At 45.1% G+C, this 14,855-nt stretch overlaps 1 protein-coding gene and 1 long non-coding RNA gene across 2 annotated transcripts in view; both read left to right on the forward strand.

The window, feature by feature from the left end:
• The window catches only part of LOC137415637 (histamine N-methyltransferase-like), a 43,688-nt gene that overhangs the window by 18,533 nt on the left and 10,300 nt on the right, over window positions 1-14,855 (forward strand). The gene's annotated exons all lie outside the window — the stretch shown is intronic.
• LOC144889057 (uncharacterized) lies at window positions 9,367-14,850 on the forward strand. Its single transcript, XR_013621568.1, has 4 exons — window positions 9,367-10,424; window positions 12,508-12,532; window positions 13,157-13,853; window positions 13,885-14,850. It is a non-coding gene; the product is annotated as an uncharacterized LOC144889057 (long non-coding RNA).

Here is a 14,855-nt window from a genome sequence, read left to right on the forward strand (position 1 = left end):
CAATTACCAAGTATAAACAATTATATGTTTTGTTTTGACTGATTGCTGTACTCTTTTATAATACTTGATTCTTTCTTGTGCATTGAGGATGTGTAATATCCTAATAAGGAGTTCTTTGCCTGTGAGCTCGTGGCCTGCGTGGGCACAATCTCTAGTTCCCCTTCCCTGGCCTTGGAGGCAACTGTTATCTCTTTGCCTCCCTCTAGACTTTGCCAATATCCTGTAAGTTGACAGTTTTATGAGTATCCCCTCCCTTTGTACTTTCCCAAACAAGGTTTCTATACAGAAAGTTGTAAACAGGTTGCCACACATGGCTGACCATCTCCTTATTAGGAGTTAAACTATGAGTGGCCTTGATGAGCTTCCTCTAACTAACTGAACAACAGGATGGGACTATGGTGGGAGGACCAATGAGCCCATTCTGTCTCTGTATCTTGTGAGCTAACCCCACCCCTGATCTTCCTTATATAAAGCAAGGTTTAATTGAATTATTTCAGAGCATCTTGTTGTAGTGTTGGTCATTTCTTGTGAGTTTCAATGCAACTTCTTGCTGTCCTCAAGCTTGTGTAATCGAGTTCTAATAAATATATCTGTTGCTCCTTTCCTCTGAGTCTTCTGAGTCCCAAGTTCTAAGTCTCAATCCAACATATATATATATATATATATATATATATATATATATATATATATATATATATATATATATATATATATATATATATATATACACAGACTTGGCATTTAATATGGAATATTTTTTTGTGGGGGTGAACTTACTTTTCAAGATGTCTTAGAACCAAAAGTTCATTGGAATTATGTTGAAATTATTCGAGATTTTGTTAATGTGACCTTTAAAAGAAACAAAAACCACATTTGACATTTTGAAACAAAGAAATTGATCCTTGAAAGTGATGTAAACTGATATCGAACTCAATTCATGGACAGTACCGTGTTAAACTTCTGTACGTTTTCCAGAAGTAGCTCTTTATTTTGCACATTAGGCAAAAAAAAAATTCACAAAAACAAAAGTTAAATTACGACTGGGATTACGGACAGTAAAATTACAGTTTAGTACTTCGTGTAACCCCCACGAGCATTCAGGAGAGCACGTACACGTCGAGGCATGCTGTTCACGAGATTTGCCAAGGTTTGGACAGGAATCGCTTGCCATGCAGTGACAATAGCCTGCTGCTTTTCATGCACAGACGTCGGCTGCTGGTCCAAGTGGTCGATTTGACGCGTTAATTCTGCCCACAAGTTCTCTATCGGATTCATATCCAGGGACATGGCAGGCCACTCCATATGTTCTACACCATGGTCAGCAAGAAAATGTTGGATCATGCGAGCACGATGAGGCCGTGCAGTCATCTTGGAAGACAAAGTTTCCTCGAAAGGCTGCACGAGCAAATGGAAGCAATGTTTCTTCCAGAATGGCCCTGTACTTGAACTGGTTCAGGTTTCCATTCAGAACAACCAGGTCAGTTTTGCTCCCCTTTTTTTTTTTCTTTTTTTTTTTTGTATACTGAATCGAGGCTTGTGAAAGAGCTAACATTAACTTCACAAACAAATCGACCAGACAAACAAAATACACAAAAAGAGGGAGCGGAAGACAAGATGGGGAGAAAAGGGGAAGCACCCACACACAACATCCGAGAGCAGGGAGATGTGTGGAAGGGAGAGGGCCCGGGGGGAGGAGGCGTGGGAAGGGGGGGGGGGGGAGGAGGCGTGGGAAGGGGGGGGGGAGGCAGAAGTATAAAGCACAAGGACACCAAGGACTTCCAGGACAAAAGTTGGTATTTCAAAAAGTGGAATTGGGGTGAAATTAGCGGGGGTAGAAAAGATCAAGGTTTTGGATGGGGGAAGATAAGAGATGGTGGTGAACAGCTGTTTTAAAGACTTGGAGGGTGGAGTGGGATTGAAGAGAGTGAGGGAGTTTGTTCCAGAGGCGGGAGAAAAGAGGAATGAAGGAGTGAAGGTGAGCAGAGAGTCTTGATTTTGGCAGTTTAACCAAAAGAGGGTTGCAGGCAGATCTTGTGCGACCTGTAGGAATATTTGCGGGACAGAGCCCAGAGAGAGCTGGGGGGGGGCAAGGCCAGAGAGGAGTCGGTAGAAGACGGAAAGACCACCAACCTGCCTGCGGTGAGTGAGTGAGAGGCCCTTGGAGTTAGCTTCATCGCGGGAGATTCCAATGATTCTGAATGCTTTCGTTTCAACAGCGTGAAGGCGAGCTAGGTGTGAGGCAGGAGCACCAGCCCAGAGGGGAGAGCAGTATTCCATTGAGCTGCGGATGAAAGCCTTGTATGTGGTGAGGAGCTCAGGTGTGCCAAGGAAGGACTTCGCACGACGGAGGATGCCCAGTCGGCGACTGGCTTTGGAGGCCAGATTTGAAATGTGGTTTTTCCAGGAAAGATCATGGCAGATAGTGAGACCCAAAAGCTTGAGTGACAGAACTTCTTGGAGAGGATTATTCAGAAAGTGGATGGGAGGGTTGTCCAGTCGGTCTTTTTGGAGAGACATCGTAAGAGTGTGAGATTTGTCAGGATTGAAAGACATGTTCCACTTGTTTGCCCAGTCTGTGATTTTGTCAAGGTCTGCAGAGAGTGAGGAGGCTGCAGACTGCCGATCTGAGGGATGAAGAATGGAGCGACAGAGAGCAGAGTCGTCAGCAAAGAGATAGAGAGGATTTTCAAGAGAGTCAGAGAGATCATTGATGAAGACCAGAAAAAGCACAGGGCCCAGAACACTGCCTTGGGGAACTCCAGCCTGAACAGGAAGAGGAGATGAGAGAAACCCATTCAGGGCCACATGTTGACTACGACTAGAGAGGAAGTCCGCCAGCCATGCGTGGAGATTTCCATGGATACCAAAAGAGGAGAGTTTGGTGAGCAGAGTGGGGTGCCAGACCGTATTGAAGGCACGTGATATGTCAAGGGAGACTGCTCTAATTTCCAATGCTTGACGTGATATGTCAAGAGATTTAATGCCCCTGCATGAAAAGCAGCCCAAACGGTCACCCCACCACCTCCAGCTTGGACTCTTGGCACTATACAATCTTTGTTGTAGGCTTCATGCACTTGTCTGTGCACTCGGACGCGGCCATCTTGACGATAGACCAGAAATCTAGACTCGTCACTGAAGATCACGTGATTCCAGTGTCCTGGCTGCCATTGACGGTGCTCTCTGGCCCACTGCAATCAGCGCTGGTGGTGTTGTCTGGTCAGGCGTGGCTTTCTCAGGGGAAGCCTGGCACAATAGCCTGCTTGAGCCAGTCGTTGGTTGACTAGCCTTCTGGATCCAGGCACATTTGTCAGTTGCTGCCACTCAGCCCTAAGCCGATTAGCTGACTTGGTACGGCCATTGCGGACTAACCGGTGCAGCTGGCGATCATCCCTCTTTGTGGTTCTGTGGGGACGTCCTGGCCTCGGTATTGGAGTAGGGACACCCCTCTGAGCATTTCGTTTCAGGATCTTTGACACCTGACCTTGAGTGATGCCATACTGCCGAGCAATAGCACGCTGTTTCATGCCGTAATTTCGTAAAGCCACCACTCCATGACAAACAGCATTGTCGAGTTGACGGACCATCTCCAGAGGAAGCAGCAATAACTTTTGGAGAGTTTTCCAGTGAATACAGAACGCAACAACCCTTGTATACCCGACTGTGAAGCGAATCATCAAATGCACCTGTCCATACATTTTGTCATGCCAGCTGTGATATAATCCTGTTATTGACTTCTTGCTGCGACAGACAATCAGTGACATGGTTCTTTTAACAAATAAATCACCAAAGTGTAAAAGAAACTCACCAGATTGATATACTGAGTTAAGAAAGTAAACCCAAGTCAAGAAAGAAAAAAAAATTCCATATTAAATGCCAAGTCTGTATATATATATATATTGTTACGGACCGCGGATTGGATGTTATTTACCGAATGGAGGTAACCGCGGCCGAACAGTTGTTCCCCCTTTCTTCCCGACTCACCCGATTCACCCAGACATTGGCCAAATCGTGCTATGCCAAATCAATGATAGAAAGGACACGACGACTGGGAAAGATGAAACGACGCAGTACAGTTCTCAAGACCTCCGGAGGAGGGTATAATTACAGTGGTGGAGAAAAGGGGGTAGATTACAAGGCAGAGTGAGGTAAAGACACAGAAGAGATGGGCACTTAAATACAGTCTTATCTTAGCCCAGACAGACCACGGACAAACGGATAAGGTAGACTTACACAGGGATTGATGGCAGGGATGGACAGGTAGGTCGATGGCACAAGGTGCACCTTGGCTCGGGGACAGGATAAACACAGTCCAAAGATGCAGGGAGGTCTCACAGCGCTCGGAGGGGACGTCTTGCTTTCTCTCAGCTCGGCGCGCATCTGTCGTCACCTCTCTCTCTCTCTGTGCATTCTCAACGGGGAGTGACACGCCCTCGGCTGGTTGGTTCCGCCCCAACTGGGGCCGGTCCGCCGCTTCCATTGGGTGCGGGGGTTACCGGGCTCCGCCCTTGACGAGGAGCCGGCAGGGAGCCCCTGTTTGGTAACCCCGTCGAGCACATGTCCGATGGCGGCTCGTTGGGAAGGCCTGGTGTCCTCCCACCACTCCTACCAAGCCGGAGTGAGGACGCGCACTCCCTGCGCTCGTTGTTGTTGTTGTTGTTGTTGTTGTTGTTGAAGAGAACTGTGAGGAAGAGCTGCGGGGAGGTATTGGGAGGTCCTAAACTTCCTAACGGTGCCATACAATCACATTCTGGTGCAACGAAGGGTCAGAATTAATGGAAACGAATCCTTACCTGACATAGACCAAGAATAACTAGCAAGATGTCCTATAGTTGTCTACCTGAGATGCGGTGGACCTGGATGCGACATTTAATGGGGGAAATAGGGGGAGGTCGGGTCTACAGAGTGTTGTTTACAGAAAATGGGACTAGGGAATGGGGGATTGGGGAGAGTTGGGAAGTATTGACGAAATAGGGGAATATTTACAAGCGGATATGGATGGATGCAAATCCCATATCCGCAACACTGCACCCTTCTTGACCTCGGGGCGACCCGACCCGATAAATTTTTGCCTACTTTAGTGTGGCACTCAGATGTAGTTCCCTCTACTATTAACTCAACCCTGAGTGCGACAGTTTTACAGATGTTCACAAATGAGTAAATATGTCCCCCTGTGACGTTGCACCCTTCTCCTAACAGAAACACACCCACAGGATAACCGAATCGTGGAAAGCATCCTCAAACTAAACATACAGCCGGTAGGGAGCATCATTTATACAAGACTACACTGATATTTACACTACGATCCAGGACCTGTTCTTTGAGGAACACATGCAGATGTTATGCATAGGGAGAGCACGCATGCCAGCATCGATACACCAACCCACGAGTGCCCTGTGGCCCTACGGCCTTTAATAATGTGCAGAGCACCCCTTCCAAGCACCAAAAGCACCACCCCATTATGCACAGTCAGCACCATCCGGAGCACCAATAAAGTGTTCAATAAAAATGCTCAATCAAGTGTCCATGGTCACCGGTGGTGTCGCAGCCGGCCAATGTTCTGCCGCTGGTCTTGCCTTCATGGAGTGCACTTGGCCTTCTGGCTTCTTTAGAAATAAAGAAAGGTGCCAACCGCGTCCATTTCTTAATTGTGGCCGTCAGGGGCCAACTAAAAGTGGTTCACCTGTATGGCATAGGTGCCACGTTGACCCAGAGGTCCATTAACGGGTGGTGCTTGACCGCAAAAGAACTGCGGTCCATTGTGGGCGGCCACAAAATTTGCGGTCCATATGGTGTATCGATCCAGGCAGCAAGCAGCGGAAGTACAGGCCCACAACTGCGGAGCCAGCACCTCTCTCTCTCCTCTCTCTCTGCCCCAAAGCCAGATCCTCGGAGGTGGAAAACAAAAGAAGACAAGTGAGTAAGGTAGTAAGGGCGCAAAAGTGCATGCAATACAAGGTAATGCACACTGGGGGCACATGGGAACCAGGTGAGACAGGTACGTTCCTACCGTACGCCCCTCCCCCCACACCAGGTAACCTACATTGCCCCTCCCTTACCCCTTACTGTATACACAAAACACAACACTACCCATAAACATCTACTTTACACATCAACAAACGTCCCTACTGTCTTCCCCGTTCCTCCCATAAACCAAATTCGTCTTCTCTCCCTCCTAACCAATCAAATTTGCCATTTCCAACTCTCAGCAAAATTTGCCATTTCCAACTCAACATCAAAATTTGCCATCACCAATTCATCATCAGTCCCTCCTAAGGAGGGAGAGATGGAATCGCCCCAATGTCTCATCCACGTCGTGATGCGTCTCACAAATCCAAACAGCAATTCTCATCTCCTGCAACACAAAACAAAGAAAACACAGGTGTGGAGCCATCATCATCACCTCAGGTAAGTGGCTGCATATGGTGCGACAGGTTCATCAATCCTAACTATTTCCTAAATGACTTTAACAACTTTACATTACCCGGGGTCTTTCTCCTGCCAAACCATTGGCCCTCATTACTCTATGTGGTTCGAAGAACCAAAATCCCATTGACCATCTGTGGTGCTGCTCAATTTGGGGTCTCACTCCCCCGATTCATCTCCCGGTGCCCTTGCACAATTTCTGGGCTGTGGCGTGTAGCTCTCCCAGCAGGTCTACCCACCTGCACACCTCCACCACTGTAGATGCCACCCGAGCTTTCCTACCTCCTCACCCTAACCTATCTAATTGGGGAAGGCCCCTCTTGGCTCTGTCACCCCTTGGTGCCCTCTGGCACTGGGCTACCCGGGTCCATCCTCCGGATCCTCGGGCCCCATCCACAACTACTCTACCGGCTCCCAGAGCCCACCTGTGGCCTCACCTGGCCGACATCCTCACAGTGGTGGAGTGCCCAAACCAACTACACACACTAACAGGCTACACGCCCAGCCATTTCCACAACACTAATGCACCCATCCAAACATCATTCTTCCACCCACACCACAGATGCCAATATCCAACCACAATTTACCTATACCCTCTACCTAACACTTACACTACCCGCCCCGGGTATCCGTGATGGGGGTCCACTCTTCCCCCATTCACACCTTCGCACCATGCACACCACTCCGTACCACTTACTCCAACTCTCTCCACACCACTCATTATCTGCTCCATATATTCCACACACCTGTACTTGCACACCTGTGCTCTCCTACTTGGTGCCGCCTGCACCCTTCTCTCCCCCAAGCGCATTTGCGCTGATCCACAACACTCACTACTCACCATGACACTCATCCGCAATGCTCTCTCATTCATCACTTGTACACTCACACACACCTCGGAGCATTGCCTCACCGATGCCTCATTTTAAGCTGCTCACCAGCACTTCCATTCATACTGCATCATCTGCTCTGTCTACTCCCTTCTAAAACTCGCGCTCCTCCGTCTTCCCTTACACTCAGCGCTCCCACATCATTATCAAACACTAAGCTACTACGTCCCCACTACAGGTACCAAGTCTCTTACTTAAATCTTGTCACCTATAGTCACCTCTAGTCCCTATCAATATAACCAAGCCCTCCCTTGCTCGGTTGTCATAGCCACCCCATAAACTATAGCGCATTTGCCCCCTTTGTGAGGGATGACAGAGTTGCCATCCCACCACATCGGGCATCTCCCACGACCAATTTTGCACATCAAATTTCAACAAATCAAAAATTTGCCAATCACGACCCATCATCTGCCAATCATTACTGCCAATCCTTTGCCAATCATCAAATTTTGCCTTTTTCTAATTTTGGGTCCAAAACACTAACCTCATCACCCGTCTACTTACTAGATCCTCTCGGTGCGCCAATTCACTTCTAAAGCTCGGCTTCGTACAGCCGAGCAATGAATGCGGGTTCTTTGGTGCCGGCGGCTGGATGCGTCCGACACTCGGTGCAGGGAAGGACGCTTACCCGGGCCGAGATCCCATGCACCACCTCGGCACGGAGCCATCCCATGGCCCGATCTCGACCTGCCGGAACGCCTCAACAAAAAGGGGTCGCCATGATGACCCTTCCTATCGGGCTGCCCGCTCCGCTTAATGGAGCACAGACGTGGCCGTTCAAAGCGCGGCCCGGCGTGGATCGCGTACGGCGGTTCTTTCGAAACCGCCGTGGTTCGGATCCACGCTGGTCCTCGCGGCACGCGAAGCTGCCCGACGCGCACCGAGGGCCCGATTCGGCTATAAGTCGTTCTAACCTCTAACCCGGTTACCGTCGATGCCTCACCTGCATGCTTACACCCCGCAGCCCGTTCCTTGCTCAAACATCCAGCTGTGCCCATGCTCCTCGTCATTGCACCTTCTCTAACACACCCAGGTACACTCATTCCGCTCACAGACTTGGTCACACACCTGACCACCGAACACCTTGGCACACATTCGTCGTTCGCACACCTCACCAACACACCTCTTTGCGCCCCCTCCTCGGTCACCTCCTCTGTGACAATCACAGGTGTGCTCTCACTCGCACACCCAACCACATGCCTCACTACCAACTCAAGTGTGCATTCCCACACACGCTCTACCATTCCAGGTGTGCATCCTTCCATTCCAGGTGTACATCCTCTCTCACCTGCCACAACCAACTCATGCTCCGTGTCACTCTTACTACTCTCACCTCCACTCTGGACAGCGCACTCACCCTTACTCTCAACAGCGCACTCTTTCCTCATGCACCCGTCCATTACACCCCTTTCTCGCGCACACTCTTGCGCACACTCTCCTGTTACATCCTCTGTAACACTCACCACAGGTGTGCATGCTTCCGTTACATCCTCTGTAACACTCCTCACTACGCGCTTCCATGTGCTCCCTCGCACACGCGCTACGACCGACTCACTCTCGACAGCACACTCACTCCTTGGCGCGCACTTTTTCCTCACACACCCCAGAGTCGAACATTCTCGCACACCTCCTCCTTCGCACACCGTACCTGTTGCACACTTCACCAACGGCCTCTCATGAACACCCGGGTCCATCTCGACCCCCAAGCTTATTAAATCATCTGGCGCATCATACGCACGACCATATTGGTCACCACTTACACCGGGTCCTCTTTCTCTTCGCTTCTCCTCCATCACCTGCGAATCCCTCATCCGGTTAATGAGCACATCATCACGATCCGAACACAGACTTTGGACCAATTATTTTACTTCCTCTTTTATCTCTTTCTTATCCTCTCTCCGTCGCTTCTTAATTTCGCTCACCCCTTCTTCCACTTCTTCTAATTTCTGCTTCACCTCCTTCATCTCCTCGTGCGCCCCCTTAAGTTCTTCCTCTAACTCCACCTTATTTTTTTCTATGTGCTCCCGCACCTCCCGCTTTTTAACCTCCATCACCGCTACCACCTTGTTCATTTTCCTCATCAGGTCCTCATGTACCGTCTGACACACTTTTTTAATTACCCCTACGTCCTTTTTCATCTCCTTCTGTGTTGATTTTAAACCCTCTAATACTGCTGTGTTCTTCTTTACCTGGTCCCCCAACTCCTTTTGTCCCACTGTCAGCTGTTCTACTCCCAGCGTCAACTCCTCTATACCACCTTGCAATTTTACAGTCCCCTTTCTCACCTCCTTCTCCATGCGCTCCTCACAGTGCCTCACCTCCTCGCGCACTCGCGTGTTTTATGGCTGTGAGGTGTTTTCAATTTTGTGGTGGTGAGGTGTTTTTCATTTCGTGGTGGTGAGGTGTTTTTATTACGTGTTTTATGGCTGTGAGGTGTTTTTAATTTCGTGGTGGTGAGGTGTTTTTATTTTGTGTTTTATGGCTGTGAGGTGTTTTTAATTTCGTGGTGGTGAGGTGTTTTTATTACGTGTTTTATGGCTGTGAGGTGTTTTTATTGCGTGTTTTATGGCTGTGAGGTGTTTTAAATTACTTGATGGTGAGGTGTTTTTAATTTTGCGGTGGTGAAGTGTTTTTATTGTGTGTTTTATGGCTGTGAGGTGTTTTCAATTTTGAGGTGGCGAGGTGTTTTTAATTTTGTGGTCGTGAGGTGTTTTCATTGCGTGTTTTATGGCTGTGAGGTGTTTTCAGTTTTGTGGTGGTGAGGTGTTTTTAATTTCGTGGTGGTGAAGTGTTTTTATTGCATGTTTTATGGCTGTGAGGTGTTTTTAATTTCGTGGCTGTGAGGTGTTTTTAATTTCGTGGCTGTGAGGTGTTTTTATGACATGTTTTGTTGCTGTGAGGTGTTTTCAATTTTGTGGTGGTGAGGTGTTTTTAATTTCGTGGTGGTGAGGTGTTTTTATTACGTGTTTTATGGCTGTGATGTGTTTTAATTTTGTGGTGGTGAGGTGTTTTTAATTTCGTGGCTGTGATGTGTTTTTAATTTCGTGGCTGTGATGTATTTTTAATTTTGTGGCTGTGAGGTGTTTTTATTACGTGTTTTGTCGCTGTGAGGTGTTTTCAATTTCGTGGTGGTGAGGTCTTTTTAATTTCGTGGCTGTGAGGTGTTTTTAATTTCGTGGATGTGAGGTGTTTTTAATTTCGTGGCTGTGAGGTGTTTTTTAATTTCGTGGCTGTGAGGTGTTTTTAATTTCGTGGTGGTGAGGTCTTTTTAATTTCGTGGTGGTGAGGTCTTTTTAATTTCGTGGCTGTGAGGTGTTTTTAATTTCGTGGATGTGAGGTGTTTTTAATTTCGTGGTGGTGAGGTCTTTTTAATTTCGTGGCTGTGAGGTGTTTTTAATTTCGTGGATGTGAGGTGTTTTTAATTTTGTGGCTGTGAGGTGTTTTTAATTTCGTGGATGTGAGGTGTTTTTAATTTCGTGGATGTGAGGTGTTTTTAATTTCGTGGCTGTGAGGTGTTTTTAATTTCGTGGCTGTGAGGTGTTTTTAATTTCGTGGATGTGAGGTGTTTTTAATTTCGTGGCTGTGAGGTGTTTTTAATTTCGTGGCTGTGAGGTGTTTTTAATTTCGTGGCTATTAGGTGTTTTTATTACGTGTTTTATGGCTGTGAGGTGTTTTTAATTTCGTGGTGGTGATGTGTTTTTATTACGTATTTTATGGCTGTGATGTGTTTTAATTTTGTGGTGGTGAGGTGTTTTTAATTTCGTGGCTATGAGGTGTTTTTATTACGTGTTTTATGGCTGTGAGGTGTTTTTAATTTCGTGGTGGTGAGGTGTTTTTATTGCGTGTTTTATGGCTGTGATGTGTTTTTATTACATGTTTTATGGTGGTGAGGTGTTTTAAATTACTTGGTGGTGAGGTGTTTTTATTGCGTGTTTTATGGCTGTGAGGTGTTTTTAATTTCGTGGCTGTGAGGTGTTTTTAATTTCGTGGCTGTGAGGTGTTTTTAATTTTGTGGCGGTGAGGTGTTTTTAATTTCATGGTGGTGAGGTGTTTTTATTACGTGTTTTATGGCTGTGATGTGTTTTTAATTTTGTGGTGGTGAGGTGTTTTTAATTTCGTGGCTGTGAGGTGTTTTTAATTTCGTGGCTGTGAGGTGTTTTTAATTTCGTGGCTGTGAGGTGTTTTTATTACGTGTTTTATCGCTGTGAGGTGTTTTTATTACGTGTTTTATCGCTGTGAGGTGTTTTCAATTTTGTGGTGGTGAGGTGTTTTTAATTTCGTGGTGGTGAGGTGCTTTTATTACGTGTTTTATGGCTGTGAGGTGTTTTTAATTTCGTGGTGGTGAGGTGTTTTTAATTTCGTGGTGGTGAGGTGTTTTTAATTTCGTGGCTGTGAGGTGTTTTTAATTTCGTGGCTGTGAGGTGTTTTTACTTTCGTGGCTGTGAGGTGTTTTTAATTTCGTGGCTATGAGGTGTTTTTAATTTCGTGGCTGTGAGGTGTTTTTAATTTCGTGGCTATGAGGTGTTTTTATTTCGTGTTTTATGGCTGTGAGGTGTTTTTAATTTCGTGGATATGAGGTGTTTTTATTTCGTGTTTTATGGATGTGAGGTGTTTTAAATTACTTGGTGGTGAGGTCTTTTTAATTTCGTGGTGGTGAGATGTTTTTATTACGTGTTTTATGGCTGTGAGGTGTTTTTAATTTCGTGGTGGTGAGGTGTTTTTAATTTCGTGGCTGTGCGGTGTTTTTAATTTCGTGGATGTGAGGTGTTTTTAATTTCGTGGCTATTAGGTGTTTTTATTACGTGTTTTATGGCTGTGAGGTGTTTTTAATTTCGTGGTGGTGAGGTGTTTTTAATTTCGTGGCTGTGCGGTGTTTTTAATTTCGTGGATGTGAGGTGTTTTTAATTTCGTGGCTATTAGGTGTTTTTATTACGTGTTTTATGGCTGTGAGGTGTTTTTAATTTTGTGGCGGTGAGGTGTTTTTAATTTCATGGTGGTGAGGTGTTTTTATTACGTGTTTTATGGCTGTGATGTGTTTTTAATTTTGTGGTGGTGAGGTGTTTTTAATTTCGTGGCTGTGAGGTGTTTTTAATTTCGTGGCTGTGAGGTGTTTTTAATTTCGTGGCTGTGAGGTGTTTTTATTACGTGTTTTATCGCTGTGAGGTGTTTTTATTACGTGTTTTATCGCTGTGAGGTGTTTTCAATTTTGTGGTGGTGAGGTGTTTTTAATTTCGTGGTGGTGAGGTGCTTTTATTACGTGTTTTATGGCTGTGAGGTGTTTTTAATTTCGTGGTGGTGAGGTGTTTTTAATTTCGTGGTGGTGAGGTGTTTTTAATTTCGTGGCTGTGAGGTGTTTTTAATTTCGTGGCTGTGAGGTGTTTTTAATTTCGTGGCTGTGAGGTGTTTTTAATTTCGTGGCTATGAGGTGTTTTTAATTTCGTGGCTGTGAGGTGTTTTTAATTTCGTGGCTATGAGGTGTTTTTATTTCGTGTTTTATGGCTGTGAGGTGTTTTTAATTTCGTGGATATGAGGTGTTTTTATTTCGTGTTTTATGGATGTGAGGTGTTTTAAATTACTTGGTGGTGAGGTCTTTTTAATTTCGTGGTGGTGAGATGTTTTTATTACGTGTTTTATGGCTGTGAGGTGTTTTTAATTTCGTGGTGGTGAGGTGTTTTTAATTTCGTGGCTGTGCGGTGTTTTTAATTTCGTGGCTGTGAGGTGTTTTTAATTTCGTGGCTGTGAGGTGTTTTTAATTTTGTGGTGATGAGGTGTTTATCATTTTGTGGTGGTGAGGTGTTTTCAATTTCGTGGTGGTGAGGTCTTTTTAATTTTGTGGTGGTGAGGTGTGTTTATTACGTGTTTTATGGCTGTGAGGTGTTTTTAATTTCGTGGCTGTGAGGTGTTTTTAATTTCGTGGATGTGAGGTGTTTTTAATTTCGTGGCTGTGAGGTGTTTTTAATTTCGTGGATGTGAGGTGTTTTTAATTTCGTGGCTATTAGGTGTTTTTATTACGTGTTTTATGGCTGTGAGGTGTTTTTAATTTCGTGGTGGTGATGTGTTTTTATTACGTATTTTATGGCTGTGATGTGTTTTAATTTTGTGGTGGTGAGGTGTTTTTAATTTCGTGGCTATGAGGTGTTTTTATTACGTGTTTTATGGCTGTGAGGTGTTTTTAATTTCGTGGTGGTGAGGTGTTTTTATTGCGTGTTTTATGGCTGTGATGTGTTTTTATTACATGTTTTATGGTGGTGAGGTGTTTTAAATTACTTGGTGGTGAGGTGTTTTTATTGCGTGTTTTATGGCTGTGAGGTGTTTTTAATTTCGTGGCTGTGAGGTGTTTTTAATTTCGTGGCTGTGAGGTGTTTTTAATTTTGTGGCGGTGAGGTGTTTTTAATTTCATGGTGGTGAGGTGTTTTTATTACGTGTTTTATGGCTGTGATGTGTTTTTAATTTTGTGGTGGTGAGGTGTTTTTAATTTCGTGGCTGTGAGGTGTTTTTAATTTCGTGGCTGTGAGGTGTTTTTAATTTCGTGGCTGTGAGGTGTTTTTATTACGTGTTTTATCGCTGTGAGGTGTTTTTATTACGTGTTTTATCGCTGTGAGGTGTTTTCAATTTTGTGGTGGTGAGGTGTTTTTAATTTCGTGGTGGTGAGGTGCTTTTATTACGTGTTTTATGGCTGTGAGGTGTTTTTAATTTCGTGGTGGTGAGGTGTTTTTAATTTCGTGGTGGTGAGGTGTTTTTAATTTCGTGGCTGTGAGGTGTTTTTAATTTCGTGGTTGTGAGGTGTTTTTAATTTCGTGGCTGTGAGGTGTTTTTAATTTCGTGGCTGTGAGGTGTTTTTAATTTCGTGGCTATGAGGTGTTTTTAATTTCGTGGCTGTGAGGTGTTTTTAATTTCGTGGCTATGAGGTGTTTTTATTTCGTGTTTTATGGCTGTGAGGTGTTTTTAATTTCGTGGCTATGAGGTGTTTTTATTTCGTGTTTTATGGATGTGAGGTGTTTTAAATTACTTGGTGGTGAGGTCTTTTTAATTTCGTGGTGGTGAGATGTTTTTATTACGTGTTTTATGGTTGTGAGGTGTTTTTAATTTCGTGGTGGTGAGGTGTTTTTAATTTCGTGGCTGTGCGGTGTTTTTAATTTCGTGGCTGTGAGGTGTTTTTAATTTCGTGGCTGTGAGGTGTTTTTAATTTCGTGGTGATGAGGTGTTTATAATTTTGTGGTGGTGAGGTGTTTTCAATTTCGTGGTGGTGAGGTCTTTTTAATTTTGTGGTGGTGAGGTGTGTTTATTACGTGTTTTATGGCTGTGAGGTGTTTTTAATTTCGTGGTGGTGAGGTGTTTTTAATTTCGTGGCTGTGAGGTGTTTTTAATTTCGTGGCTGTGAGGTGTTTTTATTACATGTTTTATGGCTGTGTGTGTTTTCAATTTTGTGGTGGTGAGGTATTTTTAATTTCGTGGTCATGAGGTGTTTTTATTACGTGTTTTATGATTGTGAGGTGTTTTAAATTTTGTGGTGGTGATGTGTTTTTTATTTCGTGGCTGTGA

Source organism: Myxine glutinosa, unplaced genomic scaffold, assembly GCF_964187855.1.
Source record: "Myxine glutinosa unplaced genomic scaffold, kmMyxGlut1.1 SCAFFOLD_629, whole genome shotgun sequence".
Taxonomy (NCBI): Eukaryota; Metazoa; Chordata; class Myxini; order Myxiniformes; family Myxinidae; genus Myxine; species Myxine glutinosa.